Source organism: Diospyros lotus, chromosome 10, assembly GCF_014633365.1.
Source record: "Diospyros lotus cultivar Yz01 chromosome 10, ASM1463336v1, whole genome shotgun sequence".
Classification (NCBI taxonomy): Eukaryota; Viridiplantae; Streptophyta; class Magnoliopsida; order Ericales; family Ebenaceae; genus Diospyros; species Diospyros lotus.
Genome location: NC_068347.1, coordinates 13,781,103 through 13,789,690, shown reverse-complemented (window position 1 = coordinate 13,789,690; position 8,588 = coordinate 13,781,103). Strand labels below are relative to the sequence as shown.

The following is an 8,588-nucleotide window of genomic DNA, read 5'->3' as shown; positions in this document are numbered from 1 at the left end:
CTTACTCGAACTGGAACCTGGAACACCTAACACTTCTGATGTACCTGGAAGTTGAATGTTCTAAGGGTATAAAACACTCGAAGTTAGATAATAACATCTAAGTGAGTGGTAAGAAAGAAAGGAAATAGTGCATGCAAGAGCCAAAATGTAATATATCAAGAAGTCTCCCCGAGTCACCATCATTCCGATCAACCCTCGTGTGAAACGCCTTAGCCCCACCTGTAGGCACGTGATCGAAGTCCAACCCCTCAACCCCACCTGTAGGCATAGCCCCACCTATAGGCACGGGATTGCCCCCCAGATCATCATGATGATTCACCAACAAGTGACCAATCATCATATACAAATTCTCGATCCACCAATAGCCACTATCACTAAATAATATGTTAAAGACAAAGTAGAAGGAATATGTACAAACTAAGTAATATCAAGTAGGCACAACCCCACCTGTAGGCAATGTGCACAAACCAAGGAAAATATGATGTGTAAACCACAAACCAAGCGCGAGAGTAATCATGTTTAACTCCATCAACGAACCACAACAACAAACTCCGTAATGCAGGTAAAATAAGAAAGAAATGCTCAAAAGCAAGGAAACATGAGATGTAAGCCACCAACCCCACACAAATGAGACCAAGGAATAATCAACAGGAAGGAAGAAGCATGCGAAAACCACTCACCTTGAAGGTTTACCCTAGGAAGCACTGTTCACAATGGGCGGGGATGGGTTCTCTGCAAAAATCATGCATTTCAGTAAACCAAACACCAAGTGTGATTACATAGGGTTATAGGTAATTAAAATTGGGTCAATGATGAAAAATTGCAGGCCAAGAGGAGGTCGCACGTGCCCTCACGTGCCTCCTGAAGGTGGCTGACGCACCTCCCTTAAAAAACGCACAGCTTCTCCACCTTTTGGTATTTCGGCCATAACTTCCTCGTTTTAGGTTTGATTCGACCCCCGTTTGAACTTACGACACTCTTATTCAACCTTCTACAGGATTATAAAAATAAATCAGACTTACCTTGTAGTTTCAATGTTGTTTAGAGTGCTTTACGGTGGTGATTTGATCTTTCCTGACAAGGCCTTTTCTCCCTCGTTCTTTAGCAGATTTTTCGCCTTCTTTAGCAGCGTTTCCTCTCTCAAACTCCCTTTCTTTTCCTCCTTTCTTGGTGCCCAAATGAATAACCCAAAGTCCTTATTTATAGGAAACTTCGACGAACCAAATCGCGCCACGTGTCGCGTCATCATTCCATCCATGTGCATTCAACCAAAGTTTGCCACGTGTCCCTGATATTTTGAACCTCCACATGTTTAACTAGATTTTCCAATATTCCTGTCATTACATCCCACATGGTTTAATTCATTTTCTACATTTCCCATCATTACACCTTTAATTAACAACTACATCCCACATGGTTAATTGCATTTTCCACATTTCTCATCATTGATCATGATTACATTTCCAACAACTTGCTAGCCCATTTGGTTCCCCTAACCACTTAGTTAGTAGATATTTTAAGTTTCTCACAAATAACCCCTTGGCCCAAAAGTTCTTTGCCCTTATGTCACTTGAGCCCCAGAATTGCTTAAACCCTTCCAAAATCCCTTAAGATGATGATCTCTTGCTTTATACTCCACGATTCTTCGAAAATCCTTCATTTGCTCCTTGAAAGTTCACCCGGGAATCACACATGTGCCTACCAAATCTTTCGATTTCAAAGAAAATGCTTTATTTCCCCAAGTATTAGATCATATCTGAGTTGAAAATATGGGATGTTACATATTCGGAAGCCTAATGAACCATACGCAAAAAGGTACGGTCCCTGGCTTAAACTAGGAGAGCAAACGTATGGTTAAGTGGGACACTTCGACAAGAACTTGTGTTGTCTTAGGTTCTCATGAAAAAAGAACAAATAGACGTAATGACGTCGACATGACGAGAGGTTGTCATATAGGGAAGAGTTTCGTAAAATGACAATTGATTAAATTAGAAAAGAGTTTTTAATTTAATAATTTTGGCTTAATTTAATACTTGGGCTAAATAAAATATTTAGGCCAAATATTAAATCAAATTAATATTTGGGCTAAATTAGATTTTGGCCAAATATTAAATATTATATTTAGATTAAACTAGATTTTGGACAAATATTAAATATTAAATATTATATTTGGACTAAATTAGATTTGGGCCAAATATTAAATTAAATATTTGGGCTTGAATTAGATTTTGGTCAAATATTTAATAAATGGATTTGGCCCACTTAAGATTCTAGATGGACTAGGATAAATGAGTCAATCCATGTCTATTAGGGTTTAGGAAACCCTAGGAGGTTGTTCCTCTACAAATACCCCTTTATGGGATGCCCAAATTAAGCTTTTATTTTTATAGTTTTCAAGATTTGAAAAATCATTATTTTCCCGTCCATTCACAAGCCTTGTTAGGAGAAGGAGCTAGCACTTCCATTCATCTCTCTTCGCCAACGGACGCGTGCCGCGTATCACAAGTTAGAGGTCGGACGCTTGGACGGCTCGAATCCACGAACGACTCAAAAATCTAAAAGTTAGATCTATTTTATTTGTATGTGAATGATTTAATTTCGACGTTGATCCAATTGCCGAGATCGAGGTAAGGTTCAAAATATTTGAACTACGCTGCTTGTCTCATAGCAATCTTGCTTTACTTTCAGAAGGTGCGTAGGCCACCTTCCCAGGGCGCGTGAGGGGCCCTCTTGTCTTGCAATTTTCTAGTTTTGTCCCTAATTTAATGTCCTTTAACCCTATGTAAAAATATGGGAGGTTAGGCTTACCGAAACTTGTGTTTTCTACAGAAACCTAAACCATTTGCTGTGAAATTGTAACTTCCAAAGATAAACCTTCAAGGAGAGCCTCCTAAACTCCAAACCTTATATTTTTCTCTCTTATGTGAGACTTCTATTGCACGAAACATGTTTTTTGAGAATCCTGTATGCAAAATGTAACACCCCCTCTCCTAGAACTGCCCGAGAAGAGGTGCTACTGGAGATAATAAAATAAACTGACTGATAAACTGAAATCTGATACCAAAATGAACATCTCAATCAACTGAAATAAAACTCTGAGTCAATAACTGAAAACCATAAATTACATCTAAGGGAAAATCCCTAAACTGGAATATAAAATAAATCTAAACTGATCAAGCACTAACTAATAAACTAACAACTCCCAGACATCTTTGGTCTTGAGCGGCTCCATGTACACACACTACTGGACACTGCTGCTAGGCCCCACATCTGATACTCCTCCACTAGGACCTGGAATGGTGAAGAGTACAAGGTGAGCTACAAAGCTCAGCAAGTAATAAACTAAAAAGAATAACTGAGACTGAATCGAAGAATATCGATACTAATAAAAATACTTACTGAACTTGTACTGAGAGATATAATAATCACTGGATGGCATTTATAAGATGTAATGCACATAACTGTAACTAAATGCAGGTATGCAACTTTGGTACGTAGGCCCACATAACTGTAATACATACCTGACTGATCTGAGTCCTACAAACATAAAAACTGTAAGCACATACTTTGGGCAATATGCCCCTAGCTCCCTGGTCGACATCAGGCGAGCAACTCATAACTGAGATATAATTGAACTGATACTAGTGGGATCCCTGCGGACAAGCCGCCTGGCGCGCATAATGCAATGCTCATATAAATGCTGGCACACGATATGTAGTGCTCCACATAAAGTCATGCTCAATGCTCATACAAATATGTATGCACATAATGTAACGCCCTACTCCCACTTACGGGTGTTACTCGTGAACAATTACCCGAATTGTCCACCTGCCTAGTCTTTGATGAAGGGCAGACTATGTTTCAAGAAGAAACGCCCTAGGTGGGAACTAGGCTCGTCATTCCCTTCCCTTAAACCCTAGGATTTACTAGCAGAATTGGGTTTTAAACCACACCGCGTTTGGTTAAAAAGAAATCTCGCAAAGACGCCCAATCATTATTTTCTCATTTGAATTTAATTCTTTTCCGACCAAGAATTTTACCGGGCTCTAAAAATCACCATTTAAACCAATCCATTGATGGATCACCAATTTTGGAGGAAAAACTCATCATTTTCAAATTTTCAAAATTTCGGCATTTTCTCCAAAAATGCCCGAAAAATCCCTTTATTTTGAAAATTCCTCCGGGGCCCAAATTCAATTAAGAAACGCCCCGTAATTTCTCAATTTTTTAAAAAATTGGCCGGCGGGGCCCACGGCGCGCCCCGGGGCTCGCGCGGGGCCCCACGGGGCGTTGGCTGCGCATGCCGCGCGTGGCCGCGTGCGCGCGCCTGCACGGCCGCAGCTACCCGCGCGCGCGCGGGGCTGCTGCTTCCCCTGCTGCAGCCAGGCTGCAACTTCATTTTTTTTTTTTTATATTCTTGGGCCTCCTAACCCAATTTTTCCAGAATTTAAAATAATCAAAAATGCTTCACATTCATTTTGATTTTGCCTTTAATTCTCCATAATCAAGGCTTAAACCCAACTTTCAATACTTCCATAACATTATCAAACACACACAAATTTTTCCAACAAAACCATTTTACTTTACATCTTAGTTGCTTCCCACAACATACTCAACAATGAGGCTTTCACCCAACCTAGGCTTCAACATGCCTTAAGCCAATGCCTCATTTCACAATAAAATCAAACATCCTAAAATATAAATTACATACATGATCTTAGGCTTGAATAAGCCATCACCAACCAAACAAGTTTACATCTCATAAATCAAACATAACAACATAGGCTTCCATAGGCCATAACATGCACTTGAATCTTCTTTTCATGCTCCCACATGCCATTCCACCATTTGCTTTACTTTACCATGTTTTCACAACCTACATGTGAGGGTAAAAACCTCATGAGCTATTAAGCTCAATAAGGGTGCAATGCAAAATAAATATGAACATAACAAGATTATATGATGCCAAATGCATGCAAGTGTGGCTAGGTTTCTTTGCCCTCACAACCCTCCAAGGTTAGAGGCATCAACCCACCATTTCAACCATGTTCCCAACTAACCTATGGCCATAAGTCTCATGAACATAAAAGAACATGCCAAATGCAACATATACATTTATGAAACATATTTAAAACTCATTGCAAGGCCACCCTCCCATGGGGCCATCCCTTACCTCTTCTTGAATATTAAATCTCCATTTCAAGAGAGCTTCCATCTTCATTTTCTCCCATCTAAAATGGCATTCAAACAAGAACTCACTTTCTTTGGATAAAAAAACACTAAATAAAGAAAGGAAGAATGCACTTACTTGATTTCTTCTCTTCTTCTTCACTTTTTCTTCCATGGGAGACTTTCTTATCTCCCTTTCTTTCTTTCCTTCTTCATTTCTTTCTCCAAATGGCCAAAGGAAACCAAGACTTCCCTTCTTGCCATTTTATACTAGTTCCCTCATATTTCAAGAATGCATCCTAGCCATTAGATTTATTTGGTGAGAATAAATCCTCACCCTCCAAACTAACACAATCCATGGCATTAAGTCTTGCTTAAAATCCACCATTGGATCTTTTTTCACTTTACAAGACAACATCTTAGCCATCCAAAGGAAGCACAATCCATGTGCTTTGCTAGGTTTTAATCCTAGCCTTTGATTTAATTTGGAGATTAAATCTCCACCTTCCAATCATTTCTCTTTAAAATCTCTCCACCCATTTGGCAATCCATGCCAACTTCCAAGATTTAATGGCAACCCTTGGATCACTTTCCCATTTCAAGAATTAATCTCATCCTTTGAAATATCATTTCTTTCCCATTTAAATTAATGGGACTATTTTCATAACCATCACACTTGAATGACATAAATAAATTTCTTTCCCATTTAATTTAATGGGACAATTTTTCACCATCACATGAGAGACCACTTTGAAAGACATAAATGCTTTCTTTCTCATTTAAATAAATCTCATATTTTCCAAGGCATTAATGGTGACCATTTACCATTTTCTTTTGGATTTTCTTTAATCCATATAATCATGCCTCTCATTAAATGCTTGAAAGACCCTTTTAGCATTTCTTTTTGCATTTAATTTAATCTCTCATTTAACTTGGACCACAAAATGCCATGTGTCACTCCAAGACACAACCTTGGCTTCCAAGTTCTAATCTCCTCCATCCATGTGGCATCACCACATTTATTCTCTAATATAGGGAAAAATTAATTACTTTACCACATAATTGAATATCCACCAGTTTCCTAATATTCCATAATTAAATTCCTTTATGGAATTAAATTCCAAAATTCCCAAATACCCCTTGTGAATTTATTAATCCCATATATCTCCACATAAACACCAAATTAGGATCTTATTCACTTACATACCTAATTCCACATAGGAATTATTTCCAATTTATCAAAATACCCTTTATATTGGATTTCACTATCCAAATTACCAAAATACCCCTCTCATAGGGCACCCTCAATCTCAAGGATCCAACACCTTCTCAAGGGCATTTTTGGAATTTTCTCACTTTCTCTCTCATTCTTTTAACACCTGTAACACCGGGTGTTACACATAATCTCACAAAATAATGCTGATTATGTCATAATTAACTGCTAAACATGGTATTTTTATCATCTATATTGAGACTCAAATATTCTGAAATTTCTGAGTATAGGCATGGCATATTGGATTTTATCATATCTTGGCATAAAAATTCAATATTTGAATAATTTGAATATTTATATTAAATTTAAGACTTGAATAAAGAATTTATTGGAAGCCATTCGGATGCCATTTGATACTATTTGGATGATTGAGGAAGCAAAATGAAGCAATTTGAATGAAAAAATAGCCCATTCGAATAAAAAAAAAATGGATTTCAGCAAGCTCATTCGAATGGCAGAAAACTCATTCGAATGACAGAGACTCATTCGAATGACAGAAGGCTCATTCGAATGATAGATGATATATAACAAGGCTATTCGGATCTGATTAGGGACTCATTCGAATGACTCACAAATTCATTCGAATGAATTTTAAAAATTTCCAACTTTTGAACTGGCTAAAAGCGACTCATTCAAATGCAACAGTAACTTTATTCGAATCAATTTATGGATCATTCGAATGACAAGAAGGCTCATTCGAATGCTAGACTATACAAAGCAACAGCTTACTCGCATTTTCAAGGACTCATTCGAATGACAAGGAAGCTCATTCGAATGACAAACCAAAAACACATACGAATGATATGATAACACATGACTCATTCGAATGACAAGGGACTCATTCGAATGACTGATATATTATAAGGGAAAAACCTACGATAGCACTGAAAACTCATTCGGATACCACTGAACTCATTCGAATGACAAAGAGGCTCATTCGAATGACTGGAAACTTATACAAAACGAAGCTTACGATAACAGAGACCATATCTTGAATCAAAACTTAGCATCACTACACCATTCCAAAAGAAATCTTGGGAGAACAATCCCAATTGATATAAAATAATATCAAGATGTATTAAATCAACCGCTTATGAAAGAAAACGCTGAAAAGAATTGTGCATGGCTTATCATATCTCACTGGACATGGATATATCACATGAATCTACATACATATTCTTGAACATACCATCTGATTAAACTAGGAACCCAAATCAATTAGTCTTAGTATTCTGAGATCACTGCTAATATGATTTGAAGATCATATTTAAAAAATTCACTAGAAAGAATCCCACATAACTTCCTCATGCACTCATTGTTCTACGTATACATATATATATATATATACTGCAACTGATATAAATATGAGAACTCAATGGAACGCTAGAATCAACTGAGGACAAACTGTTATGAATCTATAATGAAAGGAATTACAGATAGGATACTTGCCTTATGCTAACTCTAATCGGATCAACGATTGCAACAAAAATCTTCCTAAGCAAAGACTTGAACCCACTGTTGGCTCCTGCTCTCTGTTCTTGTGGCGTGAAGAACATATGGCTATGGTCAAATATATATATATAAACAACCCTAAGTCCATCTCACATTCCCATTATAACTTGGAGACTTCTAAGCCCAAGCCTTCTCGCACCTGGACTCCTAATCTCATAATAACTCTTATTAACTAATTAAATAAATAACAACTTCTTAAATGACGCTCAAGTCCTTTCATTTAATTTCAACACTAAATAAAGAATTAAATGCTAATTAGATGCTGATCTCTCAATTGAAAATATTCTAAATTGCCACATTGAAAATTAAACGGCAAGTTCTCTTAATTAATTACTTCAATAATTAATTAACTAATTCTGAATAAATACTATGCCCTCTAACGGGTCGTTACACAAAATCCTATTGTTCTCTTACGCGAAATCATATTGCATATATAAAATGTGTTTTCCTGGAAATATTAACTATTGGCTTTTGACTGTTGCTCTCGTAGGGCAGATCGTGGGCCTAAGGGACAGCGGATGTGGTGCTTGCATGAGTTCTATGAGGTCGAGCTAAGGTGACATAGTTAGGGACCTCCCGAGAGGCGCTATGCGTGCACCATTGAGAAAGCTCTCATTGGAGAAGGCTGACATGT

At 37.5% G+C, this 8,588-nt stretch overlaps 1 long non-coding RNA gene across 1 annotated transcript; it reads right to left on the bottom strand.

Moving 5' to 3' along the window:
• Positions 1-4,510: 4,510 nt before the first annotated feature.
• On the bottom strand, positions 4,511-5,529 carry LOC127812020 (uncharacterized). The gene is made up of 3 exons (XR_008025809.1): positions 5,309-5,529; positions 5,174-5,231; positions 4,511-4,876 (listed from the first exon to the last, which is right to left on the bottom strand). It is a non-coding gene; the product is annotated as an uncharacterized LOC127812020 (long non-coding RNA).
• Positions 5,530-8,588: the final 3,059 nt, after the last annotated feature.